The sequence below is a fragment of the Pongo pygmaeus genome, chromosome 22 (assembly GCF_028885625.2).
Source record: "Pongo pygmaeus isolate AG05252 chromosome 22, NHGRI_mPonPyg2-v2.0_pri, whole genome shotgun sequence".
NCBI classification, from domain to species: Eukaryota; Metazoa; Chordata; class Mammalia; order Primates; family Hominidae; genus Pongo; species Pongo pygmaeus.
Window position 1 is genome coordinate 29,327,584 of NC_072395.2, and position 22,260 is coordinate 29,349,843.

Here is a 22,260-nt window from a genome sequence, read left to right on the forward strand (position 1 = left end):
AACACATGGACACAGGGAGGGGAACATCACACACAGGGGCCTGTCAGAGGGGAAAGGGGAGGGAGAGCATCAGGACAAATAGCTAATGCATGCAGGGCTTAATACCTAGGTGATGGATTGATAGGTGCAGCAAACTACCATGGCACACGTTTACCTGTGTAACAAACCTGCACATTCTGCACATGTATCCTGGAACTTAAAATAAAATAAAATCTTCTTTAAAATATTTAACATTTGATAAATGAATACAGAAGAATTATAAGTATCCTCATTTGTGTAACATTTATTTTAATCAAAGTAAATCTTTCAATGAATTAAGTTGCTTTGGAATTTTGGCTTAAAGAAATTATGCATCTTTTCTTTCACCTTATCACCATGAAGAATGTAATATATGTTAGTTTCCGATAAGTCAGAAACCACTCTAATGGTTAGTAGTTTTCAAACAACAATAATTTATTATTTCATATGATTAATCTTCTGGGCTGTTTCAGCTGAAGCTGGATGGTCTAGGATGGCTTCAGGCAGTTGACTCAATGTCACCTTGAGTGATGGAGGTGATCTGGCTATAATCATCCAGGAGGCTAGCCAGGGCTTGTTCACATGATGGCAATTGCAGAATTCCAAGTACAGAAAATGAGAGCAAGCTCCAATATGCAAGTCTTTTAAAGCCTCTGCTTATATCATATTTGTTCACGTCTCATTGACCAAAGTAATTCACATGACCAAGCCTAGAAAGAACAGGTAGATTCATGAAATAGACCAACCGTTGATGGAAGGAACTACAAAATCAGGTTGTAAAATTATATGTGTAAAGAGATGGAACATTTGTAGCAATTTTTAAAATCTATTGCAGACTGTTTTCAGCCACAAATTGTTTCTCCTAAATGAAAAATATGCTTACTTCCAGAATTTCAATAGTCTCATTCAATTATGTCATCTGATTCAAAGTCCAGGTTCTTATAATTTGTTTCTAATATAGGTATAAATGTGACCCATTGGATGCAGCTGCTCTTCATCCAGAGACTTATGAACTAAAAATATAAGTTATCTGTGGTCAACCAACCTAATATACAAGGGTGAGATGGGAGCAGAGTAATTGTAATAGATACTTCTGAACAGAAAAATGAGGAATGAGAGGCATAGAGCAGCCATTGGTCTAACCAATTCTGAAATCCATCCAGGCACATGTTAAAAGGATCCCCTGCTCTAAGTCTGTGTAAGCTCCTTGGTTAAGTTCTATTTCTGCTCCTTGAGAGCGATTTGTCTGTCTGTTTTTCTCTGGATCTCTTGCCTCCACCTCTAGGATTTTCATCTTTTGAACTAGAAACGGCCATGATTCTCAGTCTGATTTCTGCCCCCAAAATGTTGGAAGCCTAGAAACCTTTCTTTTTGTAATTGATTTTAGTCCAAGCTGGCAGTGCTTTTGTTAGTATAATGGTCTTTAAAAACTCATGGATTGCCTATGAATCTGATTTACATCTATTGTATGTAATTTCTAAAATTCTCCACTTCCAAAATTCACATCTAATTCATTTCAAAACAGGTCTTCCTCCACTTTAGATGTGGTAGGCTGCTATGAAAAAAAAAAATGCCCGTAGAATTATTAGGAGACAATTTATCTTACTGAGGACTCTTCTGTCCACCTTAGAATGTTTAGAGGTTTTTTTAAAAACGGATCTTATAACCAGCCACATTTGTGTCTATGTTTATACTAGGCCATTTCCTACTTTGTTAATTTTTACCAATGTGGGAGACAATTTATTTTTTGACCCAGCAATTCCTGGCTTCTTTTTATTTCTTCTAAAATCTGCTTGTAAACAAAACTTATTCTGTCTGTTTCCATATTATTATATGCAGCTAACAGGGGCCAGTTGACACGCTCAGCATCTAGCATCAAATCTTTTTAGATGCACAAGTTCATTAGGTACATTTTCTATCTTCCAAGTTTCTGCAGATTAAAGCTTTGCCAAATATTCCACTATAGAACAACTTTGTCTGCCACTGTCTCAACCTTCACTAACAGTTTCTTCACTGTTTTTTCAGTGTCCATCCAAAGCCAATATTACGTATTTTAGTATTTTATTACATGTTTTAGGTTTTGTTATAGCAACACCCCACCCCTGGTACTAGTTTTTATATCAGTTAACTTTTGTTGTGTTAAACAACAATTTGCTTTAGACAATAAATATTTATTTTTATGCTTCAGTGGTTCGCCTGGCTGGTTCTTCTTCTCTGAACCAGATTCATTGGTGCTGGGTTTTCAGAGAGCCTCATTCATGTATCAGGCAGTAGGCCTGCTGTCAGTTGGATAACAGCAATGACTTTACCAACTGTTTCTTCATCCAGCAGGTTTACTTGGACTCATTCAGTGATTGCAACATTCTCGAGATCAGAGAGAGCAGTCTTATTTTGGTTTTTAGCCACTGCTTATGTCACTTTTGATATGTCCCTTTGCCCAAAGCAAGTCACATGGCCAAGCCCAGATTCAAGAAACAGTGAAAAGGTTTCCACCTTCTAATGAATGGAGCTGCAAAGTCACATTACAAAGGGAAGGATGCATAAAAAGGCAGAAGAATGTCCTGCCATTTTTGCAGTCTATCACAGCAAGCATATTTTATGTAAGACCTGAGTATAATTTTTTATTGCTAATCTAATCATTAGAGTTTGCTAAATTTCCTATGCTATGTTTATGGGAAAGATTATTATTGTTTCCATAAATTATGTAAGATTATGAGAATATAAACATATGTGTGTAACTAAATTGAATTATAAATATTAATACCCTTTAAAAGAACTTATGAAGTGGAACCTATGTTGCAAATCCTGTGAGTTTAATCACTAATCTCCGCCTACTCTATCTTGGTGAAATTATAAAAGGTTATCTGTCTGAGAAACAGGTTATATCCATTTTGATTGTGTTGTTCTGTAGGGGCAATTTAAATGCGATTTCCAAGATTATTAATTGACTTTAAGACTTTGGGCTACTATTAAATTAAGTTAATGAACAAGTAATCCCTCTAATTAAAGTAAAAATTTCAGCAAGTTATGTGCATCCCCTTATGCTGATAAGTTAATATTTTAAAACTAAAGTTGAAAGCTTTAATTTAGCATCTGATCATACGTTTTTATAAGGTTATGTAAACATATCCAAATTACTAGACAAATAAAGCTTGGTATGATAAAGAGTAGAGGATTAATAATTTAAAATTGGTCTGGAAGTATTTAGCCTTTTCATAAAAAAGGCTAATGGATTATTCTGTGTAATCAGCCCAGATTGCAGAGTTTCCTTAACCCATCAGAATTCTCTCGCGTGCAATCCTGTTAAGTTTTCATCCTACTTATAAATTATTTGATAATAAACAATAAAATGTTTCACTTCTGAAATAAGTAGTTGTTTTATGTTACCTTCTTCTATTATTTAATATACCATCACTCTAATAGAACTCAAGACTACAATAATTTACCCATGACTTAAGCTCATATTTTGATATAGTGATCAGTGTCCTCTCACCAATCTTTTTGATATTGCCTTTCCCAAACTCAAGCATGAAATTTAAAATTATAAAACTGTTTAAATATATTTGACATCCTTACTCTTTTGTGCAATACTTGCTCATTTTCCTTCTAACGAGGAGTGACTAGAAATAGATAGATTTGGTATTTTCTATTGTTTATTATATCACCATAATTGTGAAAGAGAGCCATTCTATTTGTCAAACTAACAGTATCGGAAGAGCTGTCAAATCAAAAAGAGAAGTTCAACTTCCATAGGTCAATTATGTACAAGTAAGATACTGTTAATAAGAACTTATTTCCAGTCATTTGGTTTCAGGATAGACTGAAGTGTTCTCATGTTCATGTGCAAAGCCTGGCATGATATTGCTAGAACAAATCAATTCTTTAAAATGTTGTCTTTATGTTTTTAATACCCTTCTCAGTGGCTGCACATGTAACATATATTCGACTGAATGGCTTGAAAGCTCTGGAGGTTTTTCAGTGTTCCTAGTATTCACATTATGTTCTTATATACAGGGTAAACTTTAACTGGATCCTTTCTAAAGAACGATAGATTATGCCTCAACAGGAAATTTTAATCTCCTCTGTTCTTACATTTTTGGTGACTATTATAAAATTTACAGTGAGCATTCAGTCATATCATAAAACATGTTCCCCCCAACCACAACATTGCCCTTAAAGCTCATGCTATATAAGCTATAGGAAAGAAATTACATCTTTTGGAGGAAACTTCTAAGGAATGATAATCTCAGTTAGGACTATATCAGCTACTGTAGGCTCTTGGTAGTTAAACGAGTAGATTAATGCTTACAAGAGTCCTGGTGTAAGCTGACATTACTACCTGCCAGAGTATGCCAGAGGACTAAATCAGAATTTCCAAAACACCATGGTCCAGGAGTGGATGGCTTCCTGCATGCTTATTGATGCCTTTGGTTCTGAAGGGATAAAAATTAATTATGCGAGACTAAATGAAACTGATAACAAGATTTCAGTTGTTTTTTGTTTTTGGTTTTGAGACGGGGTCTCAGTCTATCACCCACGCTGGAGTACAGTGACATAATCATAGCTCACTGCAGCTTCAACTTCCCAGACTCAAGAGATCCTCCCAGTTTAGCCTCCCAAGTAGCTGGGACCAAAGATGGATACCACAATGCCCAGCTAATTTTTTTTTTTCCTGGAGAGACAGGGTCTCCCTCTGTTGCCCAGGCTAGTCTCAACCTCCTGAACTCAAGCATTCCTCCTGCCTCAGCCTCCCAATGTGCTGAGATTACAGGCATGAGATATCACTGTGTCTTAATTGGTATTTTTAATTGAAATATTGATGGTATTGTTTATAATGTTCAAAATTCTGATGGTCATCTGGAGGAAGTCTTTTTCCTTTTTTTCATATATGTAAAACCCTTGTTTCAGCAAAATAAATTTGTACAAACTGGAATAAAACACTTCTATAATTTCCTCTAACTCACCATTCAGAATTCAAGAAAGGTGTTCTATGAGAAATATTAAAAAATTATAACCTTATGAAGCAAAGGTTGATAATTATGTAGAATATTAATGCTTAGTGATGGTTTTGTCTGGAAAACTGTTCAAAATGTATTCAAAAATGCTCAAACTGGCATTAAAACCTATATTAACAAATGTACTCTGTATTTATGAAATTTTTACTCATACATCCTACCAGGATAAAATCAGATAAAATATGTAAGAAATATTACTTTTAAAGGCAAATCTTATTTAATGAACTAAGACAAGTCCACAGTTAAATAAAAAGGACAGTGTGTAAATAATGCCTACAAAATCATTTCAAGACATTTTTCTCCACCTACTCTGCATTGAGCTTATCCTTACATGTACTCAAGACATCACTTTCTAGAAAATCAGAAACACTGGTAAACTTAGAGATCTCAAATTTGGATTTGAGGGGAATTTTCCTATCATTAAAAGCACTGAGGGTAAAACACAAAAGAGGCAAATTGAATGGTTCTTGGTTCTACTCTTTGGAATACAGGAACTGGTGAAAACAATAAAGGTATTTATGATACAATAAATGTGACTTGAAAAATGTCACCAGGGGATCTGCAAAGCTAATAAAAGTAAATTCCCTAATCTTAATATTGTATAATTCCAGCTATGTTAAACATTGTAACAAGAATGTCCTTGAATATGTATCAAACTGCAAATCAAGAAAACAGTTCTGAAGGAGAAATACATAAATTAATACTACTGAATCAAAATATTGGAAAGCAAATTTGTGGTTAAATTTGCACCTTAGGGAGGACTATGACTACAATTAGGGTCTGACTTCACTCTTTCTGACTTACATTTTTTTTTTATTAAATATTTTCTAAGACATGGTTTATGATTTAGAGATGGGCCCTGAAAAGCAAAAGCTTTCTCTTATCAGCCAATTCTACAAAGGCAATGAAAAGCAGCAGAGTCCTTATGAAATCCCTGTTTCCTGAAACAAGCTCTAAATGAGAGAGGGTGTTTTGCTACACAAACCCCGGGGAATTTTGGTTTTGTTTTGTTAACAAAACCAACCCAAAAATTATGATATCAAAATGTTTGATGGTGAAATAATACTTTGAACTATAAATGCTCTGATTTTTCTCTGATTATTCTGTTAGCCTACTTGAAAGTTAAATGCCCTTGCATAATATCCTTGTGAAAACCTTTACTCAACAACCAAAATTACCTATTAGGATTTCTTATTTTTAATATGTAAAAATGATTTGTTGTTTGTCATTAGAGTTGTTTGTATGCATACGTATAAATATGGGTACAATTTCTGACTATATGGAAATCAACATATTCCTACATTCATGCCATGTCTTCTATGAGGACTCCTACTGTGCTGATTTTACCACCTGTTGTAGGCAGACTAATGCCCTTTCCACCCAAAGATGCCCATGTCTTAATCTCCAACTGGTGAATATATTAGGTTATATGGCAAAGGGAAATTCAGGTTGTCAATGAAATTGAGGTTGCTAATCAGCTGACCTTAAAATGAGGAAATTTTCTTACTGAGTGGGGCCAATCTAATAACACATGAGGGATAAGTCAAATTCAGAGAGATATTTGAACATGCTATGCTGCTGGCATTGAAGGTGGTGGAAGCAGCCATAAGCCAAGGAATGTAGGTGGTCGCTAGAAGCTGGGAAAAGCAAGGAAATAGATTATCTCCAAGAGACTTCAGAAAGGAATACAGCCCTGATGATGCCTTGATTTAGCCCAAGGGGACCCATTTCAGACTTCTGACATCAAGAACTGCGTGATAATAAACATGTGTTGTTTTCAGCCACTAAAGTTGTGGTTATTTATTATAACAGGTATAGCAAATTAATACACTTCAGTATTTCTGATATACATTAGGATAATAGCCCAAATCCTTCCCATGTCCTAAGAGGCATTGCATAAACAACTCCCTCCTTCGCCTCTCATGGCATCTTGCCACATTCCTCTCTTTGTTACTCTGCTCAAGCAATGCTAACATTCTCTCATTTCCTTCAATGTGCCAAATTATTCTACCAGAGGATGTTTGCCCTTGCCACTCACTTGTCTAGATTGTTTCTCTTCCTACTCTTTGCTAGACTGGCTCTTTCTCATTCTTCAAGTTGTGGGTGTATGTCATCTTTACAGTAAGGCATCTGTGACCACTCTTAAAATATCTCACACACATACACACATATACAGAGCTCTTCTTGTATTCTTATTGTCAGGCCTCTGAGCCCAAGCTAAGCCATCATATCCCTTGTGACCTGCACGTACATATCCAGATGGCCGGTTCCTGCCTTAACTGATGACATTCCACCACAAAAGAAGTGAAAATGGCCTGTTCCTGCCTTAGCAGATGACACTGTCTTGTGAAATTCCTTCTCCTGGCTCATCCTGGCTCAAAAGCTCCCCCACTGAGCACCTTGTGACCCCCACTCCTGCCTGCCAGAGAACAACCCCCCTTTTTCCTTTACCTACCCAAATCCTATAAAACAGCCCCACCCCATCTCCCTTTGCTGACTCTCTTTTCAGACTCAGCCCACCTGCACCCAGGTGAAATAAACAGCTTTATTGCTCACACAAAGCCTGTTTGGTGGTCTCTTCACATGGACGTGCATGAAATTTGGTGTCGTGACTTGGATCAGGGGACCTCCCTTGGGAGATCAATCCCCTGTCCTCCTGCTCTTTGCTCCATGAGAAAGGTCCACCTACGACCTCAGGTCCTCAGACCAACCAGCCCAAGAAACATCTCACCAATTTCAAATCCGGTAAGCAGCCTCTTTTTACTCTCTTCTCCAACCTCCCTCATTATCCCTCAACCTCTTTCTCCTTTCCATCTTGGTGCCACAATTCAATCTCTCCCTTCTCCTAATTTCAATTCCTTTCATTTTCTGGTAGAGACAAAGGAGACACCTCTATCCATGGACCCAAAACTCCCGTGCCAGTCACGGACTGCAGAAGGCAGACTTCACCTGGTGTTTAACCATTGCAGGGACGCCTCTGTGATTATTCACCCAGGTTTCAGAGGTGTCAGACCATGCAGGGATGCCTGCCTTGGTCCTTCACTCTTAGCAGCAAGTTCTGCTTTTCTGGGGGAGAGGCAAGTACCCCAACCCCTTCTCTCCATGTCTCTACCCCTTCTCTGCTTTTCTGGCAGAGGGGCAAGAACAACTCAACCCCTTCTCCTTCACCCTTAGTGGCAAGTCCCACTTTTCTAGGGGGATAGAAACCCCAATCCCTTATTTCCATGCCCCTACCTCTTATCTCTGCGCCCTGATCCCTTATTTCCGTGCCCCAATCTCTTATCTCTGCTCCCCGATCCCTTATTTCCACACCCCATCCTCTTATCTCTGTGCCCCAATCCCTTATTTCTGCACCCTGATGTCTTATCTCTGTGCCCCAACCCCTATTTCCATGCCCTGACCCCTTTCCCACTTTTCTAGGGGGTAAGAACCCCCAAACCCCTTCCCTCCATTTTCTACTCTCTCTTTTCTCTGGGTTTGCTTCCTTCACTATAGGCAACCTTCTACCCTCCATTCCTCCTTCTTCTCCCTTAGCCTGTGTTCTCAAGAACTTAAAACCTCTCAACTCACACCTGACCTAAAACCTAAATGCCTTATTTTCTTCTACAATGCGCTTGACCCCAATACAAACTTGACAGTAGTTCCAAACAGCCAGAAAATGGCACTTCCATTTTCTCCATCCTACAAGATCTAAATAATTCTTGTTGTAAAATAGGCAAATGGTCTGAGGTGCCTGATGTCCAGGCATTCTTTTACACATTGGTCCCTCCCTAATCTCTGTTCCCAATGCAACTCATCCCAAATCTTCCTTCTTTCCCTCCCACCTTTCCCCTTAGTCCCAACCCCAAGCGTCGCTGAGTCTTTCTAATCTTCCTTTTCTACAGACCCATCTGACCTCTCCCCTCCTTGCCAGGCTGAGCTAGGTCCCAATTCTTCCTCAGCCTCTGCTTCTCCACCCTATAATCCTTTTATCACTTCCCCTCCTCATACCCGGTCTGGCTTACAGTTTCCTTCTGTGACTAGCCCTCCCCCACCTGCCCAGCAATTTACTCTTAAAAATGTGGCTGGAGCTAAAGGCATAGTCAAGGTTAATGCTCCTTTTTCTTTATCCCAAATCAGATAGCATTTAGGCTCTTTTTCATCAAATATAAAAACCCAGCCCAGTTCATGGCTCGTTTGACAGCAACCCTGAGATGTTTTACAGCCCTAGACCCTAAAAAGTCAAAAGGCTGTCTTATTCTCAACATACATTTTATTACCCAATCTGCTCCCGACATTAAATAAAACTCCAAATATTAAATTCCGGCCCTCAAACCCCACAACAGGACTTAATTAACCTCATCTTCAAGGGGTACAATAAAAGAGTAGAGGCAGCCAAGTAGCAACATATTTCTGAGTTGCAATTCCTTGCCTTCACTGTGAGACAAACCCCAGCCACATCTCCAGCACACAAGAACTTCCAAACACCTAAACCGCCATGGCCAGGCATTCCTCCAGAACCACCTTCCCCAGGAGCTTGCTACAAGTGCCAGAAATCTGGCCACCAGGCCAAGGAATGTCCACAGCCCAGGATTCCTCCTAAGCTGTGTCCCATCTGTGCAGGACCCCACTGGAAATTGGACTGTTCAACTCACCTGGCAGCCACTCCCAGGGCCCCTGGAACTCTGGCCCAAAGCTCTCTGACTGACTCCTTCCCAGATCTTCTTGGCTTAGCAGCTGAAGACTGACACTGCCCGAACACCTCGGAAGCCCTGTAGACCATCACGGACGCCAAGCTTTAAGTAACTCTCACAGTGGAGGGTAAGTCCGTCCCCTTCTTCATCAATATGGAGGCTACCCACTCCACATTACCTTCTTTTCTAGGGCCTGTTTCCCTTGCCTCCATAACTGTTGTGGGTATTGACAGCCAGGCTTCTAAACCTCTTAAAACTCCCCAACTCTGGTGCCAACTTAGACAATACTCTTTTAAGCACTCCTTTTTAGTTATCCTCACCTGCCCAGTTCCCTTATTAGGCTGAGACACTTTAACTAAATTATCTGCTTTCCTGACTATTCCTGGATTACAGCTATATCTTATTGCTGTCCTTCTTCCCAATCTAAAGCCTCCTTTGCATCCTCCTCTTGTATTCCCCTACCTTAACCCAAAAGTATAAGATACCTCTACTCCCTCCTTGGTGACCAATCATGCACCCCTTACCATCTCATTAAAACCTAATCACCTTTACCCCACTCAATGCCAATATCCCATCCCAGACCATGCTTTGAAAGGATTAAAGCCTGTTATCACTCACCTGCTACTGCATGGCCTTTTAAAGCCTATAAACTCTCCTTACAATTCCCCCATTTTACCTGTCCTCAAACCAGACAAGCCTTACAAGTTAGTTCAGGATCTATGCCTTATCAACCAAATTGTTTTGCCTGTCCACCCCATGGTGCCAAAACCATATACTCTCCTATCCTCAATACCTCCCTCCACAATCCATTATTCTGTTCTGGATCTCAAACATGCTTTCTTTACTATTCCCCTGCACTCCTCATCACAGCCTCTCTTTGCTTTCACCTGGACTGACCCTGACACACATCAGTGCCAGCAGCTTACCTGGGCTATGCTGCCACAAGGTTTCAGGGACAGTGCTCATTACTTCAGCCAAGCTCTTTCTCAGGATTTACTTTTTTTCCACCCCTCTGCTTCTCACCTTATTCAATATATTGATGACCTTCTTCTTTATAGCCCCTCCTTTGAATCTTCTTAACAAGACACACTTCTGCTCCTTCAGCATTTATTCTTCAAAGGATATTGAGTATCCCCCTCCAAAGCTCAAATTTCTTCTCCATCCATTACCTACCTTGGCATAATTCTTCATAAAAACACACGTGCTCTCCCTGCTGATCATGTCCGACTAATCTCCCAAACCCTAATCCCTTCTACAAAACAACAATTCCTTTCCTTCCTGGGCATGGTTGGATACTTTCACCTTTGGGTACCTGGTTTTGCCATCCTAACAAAACCATTATATAAACTCACAAAAGGAAACCTAGCTGACCCCATAGATCCTAAATCCTTCCCCCACTCCTCTTTCCATTCCTTGAAGACAGCTTTAGAGACTGCCCCCACCCTAGCTCTCTCCGACTCATCCCAACCCTTTTCATTACATACAGCTGAAGTGCAGGGCTGTGCAGTCAGAATTCTTACACAAGGACCAGGATCGTGTCCTGTAGCCTTTTTGTCCAAACAACTTGACCTTACTGTTTTAGGCTGGACATCATGTCTCCATGCAGCGGCTGCTGCCACCCTAATACTTTTAGAGGCCCTTAAAATCACAAACTATGCTCAACTCACTCTCTACAGCTCTCATAATTTCCAAACTCTATTTTCTTCTAAACACCTGATACATATACTTTCTGATCCATGGCTTCTTCAGCTATACTCACTCTTTGTTGAGCCTCCCACAATTACCATTGTTCCTAGCCCGACTTCAATCCGGCCTCCCACATTATTCCTGATACCACACCTGACCCTCATGACTGCATCTCTCTGATCCACCTGAGGTTCACCCCATTTCCCCACATTTCCTTCTTCCCTGTTTCTCACCCTGATCACACTTGGTTTATTGATGGCAGTTCCACCAGGCCTAATCGCCACTTACCAGCAAAGGCAGGCTATGCTATACTACAAGACACTAGCCCGCCTCTTATAACCTCTCATTTCCTTTCCATCGTGGAAATCTATCCTAAAAGAAATAACTTCTCAGTGTTCCATCTGCTATTCTACTACTTCTCAGGGATTATTCAGGCCCCCTCCCTTCCCTACACATCAAGCTCAGGGATTTGCCCTCACCCGGGACTGGCAAATTAGCTTTACTCAACATGCCCCAAGTCACAAAAACTAAAACACCTCTTAGTCTAAGTAGACACTTTCACTAGATAGGTAGAGGCCTTTCCTACAGGGTCTGAGAAGGCCACCGCAGTCATTTCTTCCCTTCTGTCAGGCATAATTCCTCAATTTAGCCTTCCCACCTTTATACAGTCTTACAACAGACCAGCCTTTATTAGTCAATCAGCCAAGCAGTTTTTCAGGCTCTTAGTATTCAGTGAAATCTTTATATCCCTTACAGTCCTCAGTCTTCAGGAAAAGTAGAACAGACTAAAGGTCTTTTAAAAACACACCTCACCAAGCTCAGCCACCAACTTAAAAAAGAATAGACAATACTTTTACCACTTTCCCTTCCCAGAATTCAGGCCTGTCCTCAGAATGCTACAAAGCACAGCCCATTTAAACTCCCGTATAGATGCTTCTTTTTATTAGGCCCCAGTCTCATTGCAGATACCAGACCAACTTGGACTGTGCCCCAAAAAACTTGTCATCACTACTGTCTTCTGTCTAGTCATACTCCTATTCACCATTCTCAACTACTCATCCATGCCCTGCTCTTGTTTACACTGCCAGTTTACACTGTTTTTCCAAGCCATCACACCTGATATCTTCTGGTGCTATCCCCAAACTGCCACTCTTAACTCTTAAAGTAAATAAATAATCTTTGCTGTCAAAGGCTATGCTGAACCTCCTTAGGCACTCTCTAATTAGATGTCCTAGGTCCTCCCAATTCTTGGTCCTTTAGTACCTGTTTTTTTCCTTCTCTTATACCATTTAGTTTTTCAATTCATACAAAACCATATCCAGGCCATCACCAATCATTCTAAATGACAAATGTTTCTTCTAACAACCCCATAATATCACCCCTTACCACAAATCTTCCTTCAGCTTAATCTCTCCCACTCTAGGTTCCCACACTGCCCCTAATCCTGCTTGAAGCAGCCCTGAGAAACATCGCCCATTATCTCTCCATACCATCCCCCAAAATTTTCACCGTCCCAATATTTTACCACTATTTCATTTTATTTTTCTTATTAATATAAGAAGACAGGAATGTCAGGCCTCTGAGCCCAAGCTAAACCATCATATCCCTTGTGACCTGCACGTACACATCCAGATGGCCAGTTCCTGCCTTAACTGATGACATTCCACCACAAAAGCAGTTAAAATGGCCTGTTCCTGCCTTAACTGATGACACTGTCTTATGAAATTCCTTCTCCTGGCTCATCCTGGCTCAAAAGCTCCCCCACTGAGTACCTTGTGACCCCCACTCTTGCCCGCCAGAGCACAATGCCCCTTTTTCCTTTACCTACCCAAATCTTATAAAACGGCCCCACCCCTATCTCCCTTCACTGACTCTCTTTTTGGACTCAGCCCACCTGCACCCAGGTGAAATAAACAGCTTTATTGCTCACGCAAAGCCTGTTTGGTGGTCTCTTCACACAGATGCACATGAAACTTATTCCTTTTTTCTGCTTCTATTACTATTTGATACTCTCTTATTCAGTTGTTTACCTTTGTTTCTCACCCCTGCTTGAATATAAGCTCCACAAAATTGGAAACAAACTTGTTTTCTGTTGAGTGCCCAGAATATAAACTGGACTCTTATACACATGAAAAGCTCCATAGTTATTGAAGGAAATAAGCAGAGTGCTTCAACAATACCAAATGACTTGTGGTTATCAAAATGTTGTATTAGTCCATTCTCACATTGCTATAAAGAACTGCCCGAGACTGGGTAATTTAAAAAGACAAGAAGTTTAGTTGACTTACAGTTCCACATGGCTGGGGAGGCCTCAGGAAACTTACAATCATGGCAGAAGGGGAAGAAGGTACATCTTACATGGTGGCAGGTGAGAGAGAGCAAGCAAAGGGGGAAGACCCCTGTATAAAACCATCAGATCTTGTGAGAACTCACTCATTATCATGGGAACAGCATGGGGGAAACTGTCCTCATGTTCCAATCACCTCTGACCACGGCCCTCCCCGGATACCTGGGATCACAAGTCGAGAAGAGATTTGGTTGAGGACACAAAGCCAAACCATACCAGTGTTCATTCTTGCCTATATGCCTTGTGAACATAGTATTCACTCTATTTTGTTCCCCTTGCTTACTGAGACAATGCCAATGTGTTCTTTAATATTTAATTTTAATGTATCATCTCTATGAAGATTTTGGTGACTGTCTTCATTCCTATTTCATATTCACTGCTATGTAAAAAACCATCCCCAATCATAGTGGCTTAAAACACTCACAGTTTATTATTTCTGAAATATCTCATCTTTATTAGGCTTAGCTTGGTAGTTCTCTGCTCTGTGTATGGTCATTCACTTAGCAGCGTTAAGCTTGGAAGTTGGACTAGCTAATCTGAGGCTAAAAGGATAAATAAGACTTTACTAAATGGTTTAGTGTCACTCCATTTGGTTAGTGTAGTCTTCCTCCAAGCATCATGGTTTCAGACTAGTGTCCCTTCTTATATGGCAGCTAATTTCAAGAGAGAACATGAAATATAACAGGCTTCTTAAAATCAAAACCCAGAATGGAACTGGCACAATGACATATCTGCCACATTCTATAGGTCAAAGAAAGCAACAAATACAGCCCAGTTTCAAAAACAGGTATGATCATTCATTTTGATTTGGCCACAGAGTGCCCAGATATTTTTTCAAACATTATTCTGGTTGTATCTGTGGTGTGTCTGGATGAGATTAACATTTGAACTGGAGTAAAGGAGATTACACTTTCTAATGTGTATGGCCCTTATCCAATCAGCTCAAGGTCTGAATGCAATAAAAAGGCTGACCCTTCCTTGAATAAGAGAAAATTCCTACTATCTGCCTATCTTTGAGCTGGCACATCAACTGTTTTTCCTGCTTTTGGACTCAGATTGATCAGCTCTTCCAGGACCTCAAACCTTCCAGCCTTCGTACAGGAAGTATAGGAACTATACCATTGGCCTCCCTGAGTCTCTATCTTGCTATTCATCATGCATATCTTGGGACTTTACAGAGTATGTCATTGGAGAATACATAACAGCACGAGAATTGCACACACACGTACATATAACATATACATATATTTATAAAACATATACATGTAATAAGTCTACATAAAATGGTTTGCTCTTCCTTTGAAGAGTGACAGCATCCTGTGCTCTCCTGTTATGCCATTCACTACATACCCCTACAATTTGATGATTTATCTATGTTTTCTACTGGATTTTTAATACTTTAAGAGGGGAGATAACATTTATCTCTACATGTCTAACATTTGATCTCAATATAGTATTTAATGATACTTGGTGAATGAATGAACAATAAATGTACTCTATATTTATAAATTTTTAATTCTTACTTTTATAAACTTTATAATTCCTTTTTAACTTCCATTGAGTTACTATATACTCCAAGAAATACACTGCACTATTTCTCTAAGACACCATTTCTACCTTTAAGATCTTTAAATAATTCAGAACAATATAGAACCAATAATATACAATTGTTACTGTGCAGTATCTCTTCTCCATTTGAGCCAAAAGAAGATAACCTGGTTCTAACTAATAACATTATCCTGTAAAACATTTTTTGAGATAAATTTTAAATTATAAAATTATTTTTATACTTAGAAAATTTTAAAAATTACACTAAAAATAGCTATATTTTTTAAATCTATGAAAGAAGATCATATACTTTTCTAAAGATTTTGTGCTGAATTGATCCTTCTTTGTCTGAAAATATTAGATATCCCAGTGTCAGAATTATCATGCAGTGTAAAGACTTCAGCACATATCTCTTAAATAAAGATTATATCTTGGCTAATATACCTCCTACCTCATTCTTTCCCCTCACAGTGTGACCTCTGCATCTTTAACAAAGAAAAGACAATAAAAGACAATTTTAGAGCTTCGGAACGGCTTGAAGTTTGCTTTATCAAGGACAATACTGGCAACTTTCCAGAAACCTGGAGGCCATGGCTCATCTGCAAATCATGTACATATATTTGCATGAATTTTATTTTGATTAGTAGCCTCAACCCATGATGGTACTTAGGATGAATGAAGCATTTTACATATATGAATAAATGAAGACAATTTAGTAGTCTTAATGCTCATGGCTGTATTTTCCCTATTTCTTAACTCTAATTCTCCTCACCCATCCCCTTCTTGTTATTACTTCTCTTTAAATTCATATGTGTGTTGCTTTTCTTTTTTGTTGTTGTTATTTTCTTTTTTTAGCATACTGATTCTGTGTAGATGTTGGGAAGGAAGTTGCCCTGCTATTGTGTTTTATTGATCCATTTAACCTAGATCTATTATAAAATCATTATGACTTAGTGATTTTTGCAAAGTTTTTTTTTTATCTCAACTGAAATAAATTGGCATCTTTTTGGGCTGAGTCAGTGGAGTACGTGAAGCTTGAAAACTGTGTAATTTTGTTTTTGAAGAGGTTGTCCTTAAGGTGCTCCATAAACTAAAATATAATTTTAGGGACAAATATATAAAAGCTGCATATAAATGTGCTAAAATAGGCAAAAAAGAATTACTATTCTATTAACAGCTTTTAATTTTTATGAAATTTTGTATTGAAATAATAGAAAATTCTTGAGAGCACATGAGAAGTGATTAAATGGTGTTTAATAACTAGTTTAATGATCAATGATGTAAGTCTATAAACTTTACCAAAAAATCCTTATGCACTTAATGTAGTCAATGACTGATAAAGAAAATGATTTTTCTCTGCGAATTCAATGTAGATTTTTCCCAGAGAATGAAAGGCAATCAATTCTAGATTTGAGGAAACAAAATTTTTTCTTCCTAACCTTGCTAATTCATTTTGTGTTCTTTCCTCTTTTCTATTCTTTTCTCTCTTATTTTATTCTTTTACAGTCTGACACACTTAATTTCTTTCTAAGCCAGGCACAGTGGCTCATGCTAGTAATCCTAGCACTTTGGGAGGCCGAGGCAGGTGGATCACCTGGGGTCAGGAGATGAAGACCAGCCTGACCAACATGGTGAAACCCCATCTCTACTAAAATGCAAAAAATTAGCCAGGTGTGATGGCGCATGCCTGTAATCTCAGCTACTCGAGAGGCTGAGGCAGAAGAATCGCTTGAATCCAGGAGGCAGAGGTTGCAGTGAGCCGAGATTGTGCCATTGCACTCTAGCCTGGGCAACAAAAGTGAAATTCTGTCTCAAAAAGAAAAAAAAATTCTAGCATTTTAGTATAGTCAGATTTTCTACAAGCAATAATATATTTATGTTTGTATTAGTTATTTCTCAGTAGGGCCTAGTTTATTTATAAGGAATAATATTTATTTATTCCTCTTGTATTTGGAGCAATAGAAAAACATATGAAATTATTTCAGAATATGATTAATGTCTCCTGTTTATAAGCTGTAAAGATGGTAATACAGTTATAAATATTTAAAGATAAAAATCTACAAATATTATAGAGAACTCAATGTTACAAAGTAATAGAAATATTACTGTGAATAGTACTTTAAGAATTTAGGTTAAAATGAATTTGGAATTTGGATCCATTGGTGTTTGATCACAGAAGCAGATGACAAAGAGAGATATAGAATAAAGAATTTATTATGAGGTAATCCTTTACACAACTATGGGATCTGATGAGGAAGATCATGGACAGGCTGTTGTACCTGAAGTCTTGTTGGTTGTCAGAGTCAGCAGTTGGGAAGGAGGGCTGCACTGGATAGAGTAGAATTGAGTGGAAATAAACTAGGACTCATCAGGATAAACTGGAACTCATGAGGATAAATTAGAACTCAAATCTGATTTTCAGAACCTCTAACCTGACCTAAGGGACCTGCAGGAGAATGTAGTGTCCTTTGTCACAGAGTTGCTAATGCACTTGTTCCAGAACTTGAAAATTCTGAAATGGAAGATCCAGTAGGATCTGGAGGGCTTGTAAGCCTGGCTGCTGCCACATACCAACAAGATGAGCTAGTAGATACACAAAAACATGAGAAAGCAGAAGCAATATCTAGTGCCCTACACTGAATTTCAGAAGGTCCACCTTCTGCTTTACTTCTGCCGTCTGAATTTTTTGCTAATTTCTCTTGCAGCCTGCCCTAACCAGGAACCATACCAGAAGTGCATTCAGAGAAAAGTATTTTCAGCTTAACCTAAGCTGATACAGAAAAATACATCACCATCAACCTTCTGTCTACTTTTCAAACATATGAACTTCTCTCAATTATACCCATCATTCAAATAAAGACAATATTTGAGTCACCAAAAGTGCCATGCAACCTCCTTTGCCCAATTAATTGCATTATAAACTTTTCTGCAGAAGAAAACACAAGTCCTTTATCTATCTTAGGATGGTTTTACTCTTCTTCTAGCTGACACCTTCTTCCCTTTCAATATTCCATCACTTAAACATTGATTTTTTCTTGAGGAAAATTTTCTTAAGTATTGTGTATTTCTGCATGTCACCAAAGATATTAACAGCTGTTTTGCTTTGTACTGTCTTTCCAAGGACATTTGGAAGACAGAAATTGTTACCTCTTAGGATAGTAAAAATAGAAGTTATTATTCTAGAGTAAGAAAGAAAACGTTTTTATCCAGAGGAGAGTATAATCAGGTTTGCCAAGATTTTCCTCTATATGATCTAGGAGTCCTAATATCAGTATTACCTTCCTGCAATGCCTTCAATGCAATGGGCAGGCAACACATAGCTCTCATCACATCATTCTGTAAGAATTGGGGCTTGAATAACATCGGGGCACAATACTGTTACTTAGGCTAGGGCTGCTGTTGTGAGTAATAAACTGTCTTTTGTCCCTGACCCAGGCATGTCATGTCTTCTGCTAGTATCTATGGAACTGGCTAATCTGTTAACCTGCAAGTAGGGTAAAAATTCATACTCTGAACGCTTTCTAATGACACTGAGATATCAAATTGAAATTAAGTCATCTATATACATGTAACATGTCATATAGTATGAAAATAAGGAAAATGATTAATGTATCCAGAAAAATATCCATGTGAAAATAATAAAGTAACATTCATAGCCATTATGATGCTCTTTTCTGCAACTGGTCACATGGTTGTAGCTGATATTTATGTCTTTCTTCTGCCATTGTTGATCCATATTACCTTAGCTCTCAGAAAGCTCTAGTTGGTTGTGGTCTCTTGTCTGTCAGAGTGAGCCAAATCTTCACTGTTGTTTTTAAATTGATACAAAATATTTGTTTGGATTTATGGGGTACATGTGAGATTTTATTACATGCATAGAATTTGTAATGATCAAGTCAGGGTATTTAGGGTATCAACACCTTAAATATTTATTATTTCTTTGTGTTGGGAACATTTCAAGTCCTCTTTTCCAGATCACTAAATGGGCCTAATAGACAGAGTACATTTCATCCAACAGCTTCATAATATACATCTTTCTATTTAGTACATAAAATAGTGTCCAGGATAGGTGATATGTTAAGCCACAAATAGAGTCTCAATAAATTTAAAAAAAATGGAAACTATGTCAAGTATTTTCTCAAATAACATTGTAATAAAACTATAAATCAGTAACAAGAAAAAATTTGGAAAGTATACAAATACACAAATATTTTATCAAATAATAATGTAATAAAACTATAAATCAGTAACAAGAATAATTTGGAAAGTATACAATACATAAAAATTAAACAACATGCTCCTGAATGACCATTGAGTCAATGAAGAAATTAAGAGGAAATCAAAAAGTTTCTTGAAAAAAATAAAAATAGAAACATAAAATACCAAAACCTGAGATACAGCAAAAGCAGTACTAGGAAGAAAGTTTATAATAATAAATGCATACATCAAAAAAGTAGAAATATTCAAATAAACAATCTAATGATTCACTTCAACGAACCAGAAAAGCAAGAATGAACCAAATCCACATTAGTATAAGGAAAGAAATAATAAATATCAGAGCAGAACTAAACAAAACAGAGACTAAAAAAATTTACAAGAAATCAATGAAACAAAAGTTGTTTTTTTGTAAAGATAAATTAAACTGACAAACCTCTAGCTAGATTAACCAAGACAAAAAGATAAAAGACCCAAATAAATAAAATCAGATACAAAGACATTACAATTGAAACAACAGAAATACAAAAAGATCATCAGAGACTACTATGAACAACTATACTACCTAACTGGAAAGCCTACAGGAAGTGGATAAATTTCTGAACATATACAACCTAGCAAGATTGAATCAGAAAAAAATAGAAAACATGAACAGACCAATAACGAGTAATGAGATTGAATCAGTGATAAAAAGTCTCACAACAAAGAAAAGCCAATGACCAGATGGCTTCACTGCTGAATTCTATCAAACTATTAAAGAAAAACCAACACCCCTCTTCAATCTGTTTCAAAAAATTGGAGAGGGAAAGGAACACTCCCTAATTCATTCTAAAAGGCCAACATTACCCTGATACTAAAACCAGACAAGGATGGAACAAAAAAAGAAAACTACAGGCTAATATCTCTTATGACCATAGACATAAAAATCTTCAATACAATATTAGCAAACTGAATCCAACATCATATCAAAAAGATGATACACTATGATGAGGAAAGATTTATATCAGGGATGCAAGGATGGCTCAACATATGTAAATCAATAAAGATAATACATCACATCAACAGAATGAAGAACAAAAACTATATGATTACCTCATTAGATGCAGAAAAAGTATTTGAAGAATTTCAGCATCCTTTCGTGATGAAAACTCTCAGCAAATTAGGCATAGAAGGAACATACTTCAACATAATAAAGGCCACATATGACAAACCCAAGGCTAATATCATACTGAATGAGGAGGAACAGAAAGCCTTTCCTGTAAGAACTGGAGCAAGACAATGTCCACTTTCACCACACTTTTTTAATGTAGTACTAGAAGCTCTATCTGGAGCAATCAGACAAGAGAAAGAAATAAAAGACCTCCAAACCACAAAAAAAAGGAAGTAAAGTTGTTTTATGCAGATGACATAATCTTATAAATTAGAAAAATCTGAGGACTCCACCAAAAAATTCTTAGATCTAATGAATACATTCAGTAAACTTGCAGGATTCAAAATCAATGTACAAAATAAGTAGCATTTCTACACATCAACGATAAACTAGCTGAAAAAAATCAAGAAGGCAATTCTATTTGTAATAGCTACAAAAAAGGAAAACCTAAGAATAAATTTAACCAAAGAGGTAAAAGATCACTACAAAGAAAGCTACAAAAGACCGATGAAAGAAATTAAAGAAGACACACAGGTGGAAGGCCTTCCTGTTTATGGACTGGAAAAACTAATATTGTTAAAATGACCATACTACCCAAATAAATATACAGATTCAATACAATCTCTATCAAAATACCATTGTCATTTTTCAGAGAAATAAATAAAACCATCCTAAAGATTGTATGGAACTAAGAAAGATCCAAAATGGCCAAAGCTGTCCTGAGCAAAAAGAACAAAACTGGAAGCACCACACTACCTGACTTCAAAATATATTACAAGGATATAGTAACCAAAGATCCTGGTATTGTTATGAAAATAGAGCATCGAGCAATGAAAAGGAATAGAGAACCTACAAATAAATCCACGTGTTTACAGCCAACTAGTCTTCAACAAAAGTGTCAAGAACATGTATCGAAGAAAGGACACCCTCTTAAATATATCATGCAAGGAAAACTGGATCCATATACAGAAGAATGAAACTAGACTCCTATTTCTCAGTGCATATATAAATAAACTCAAAATGGATTAAAGACTTAAATGTGAAACTGAACGCCCTAAAACTACAAGAAAAAAATGTAGGGAAAGTACTTCAGGGCATTGTTCTAGGCAAAGATTTTATGGCCAAGGCCTTAAAAACACATGTAAAAAGAAGCATCCAAATAAGACCATATTGAACTAAAAAGCTTCTGCACAGTAAACGAAACAATCAACTAAATGAAGAGATAACACACAGAATCAGAGAAAATATTTGCAAACTGTCTAACAAGGAACTGATAACCCAGAATATACAAGGAACTCAAACAACTCAATAGTAGAAAACAAACGATCCCATTAAAAGGTGGGCAAAGGACATTTCACAAAAGAAGACACGCAAATGGCCAATACTTATGAAAAAAATGCTCAACATCACAAATTATCAAAGAAATGCAAATCAAAACCAAAATGAGATATCATCTTACCCCAGTTAAAAGGGTCACTATTGGCTGGGAGTGGTGGCTCATTTCTGTAATCCCAGCACTTTGGGAGGCCAAAGCCTGCAGATCACTTGAGGTCAGGAGTTCAAGACCAGCCTGACCAACATGGTGAAACCCCATCTTTACTAAAAAAA

The 22,260-nt window shown here is 37.7% G+C and overlaps 1 long non-coding RNA gene across 1 annotated transcript in view; it reads right to left on the reverse strand.

The window, feature by feature from the left end:
* Positions 1–439: 439 nt before the first annotated feature.
* The window catches only part of LOC129022468 (uncharacterized), a 135,517-nt gene continuing 113,696 nt past the window's right edge, over positions 440–22,260 (reverse strand). Inside the window, exon 3 of the long non-coding RNA XR_008496438.1 lies at positions 440–728. This is a non-coding gene — a long non-coding RNA (uncharacterized LOC129022468). The remainder of the gene's footprint in view (positions 729–22,260) is intronic.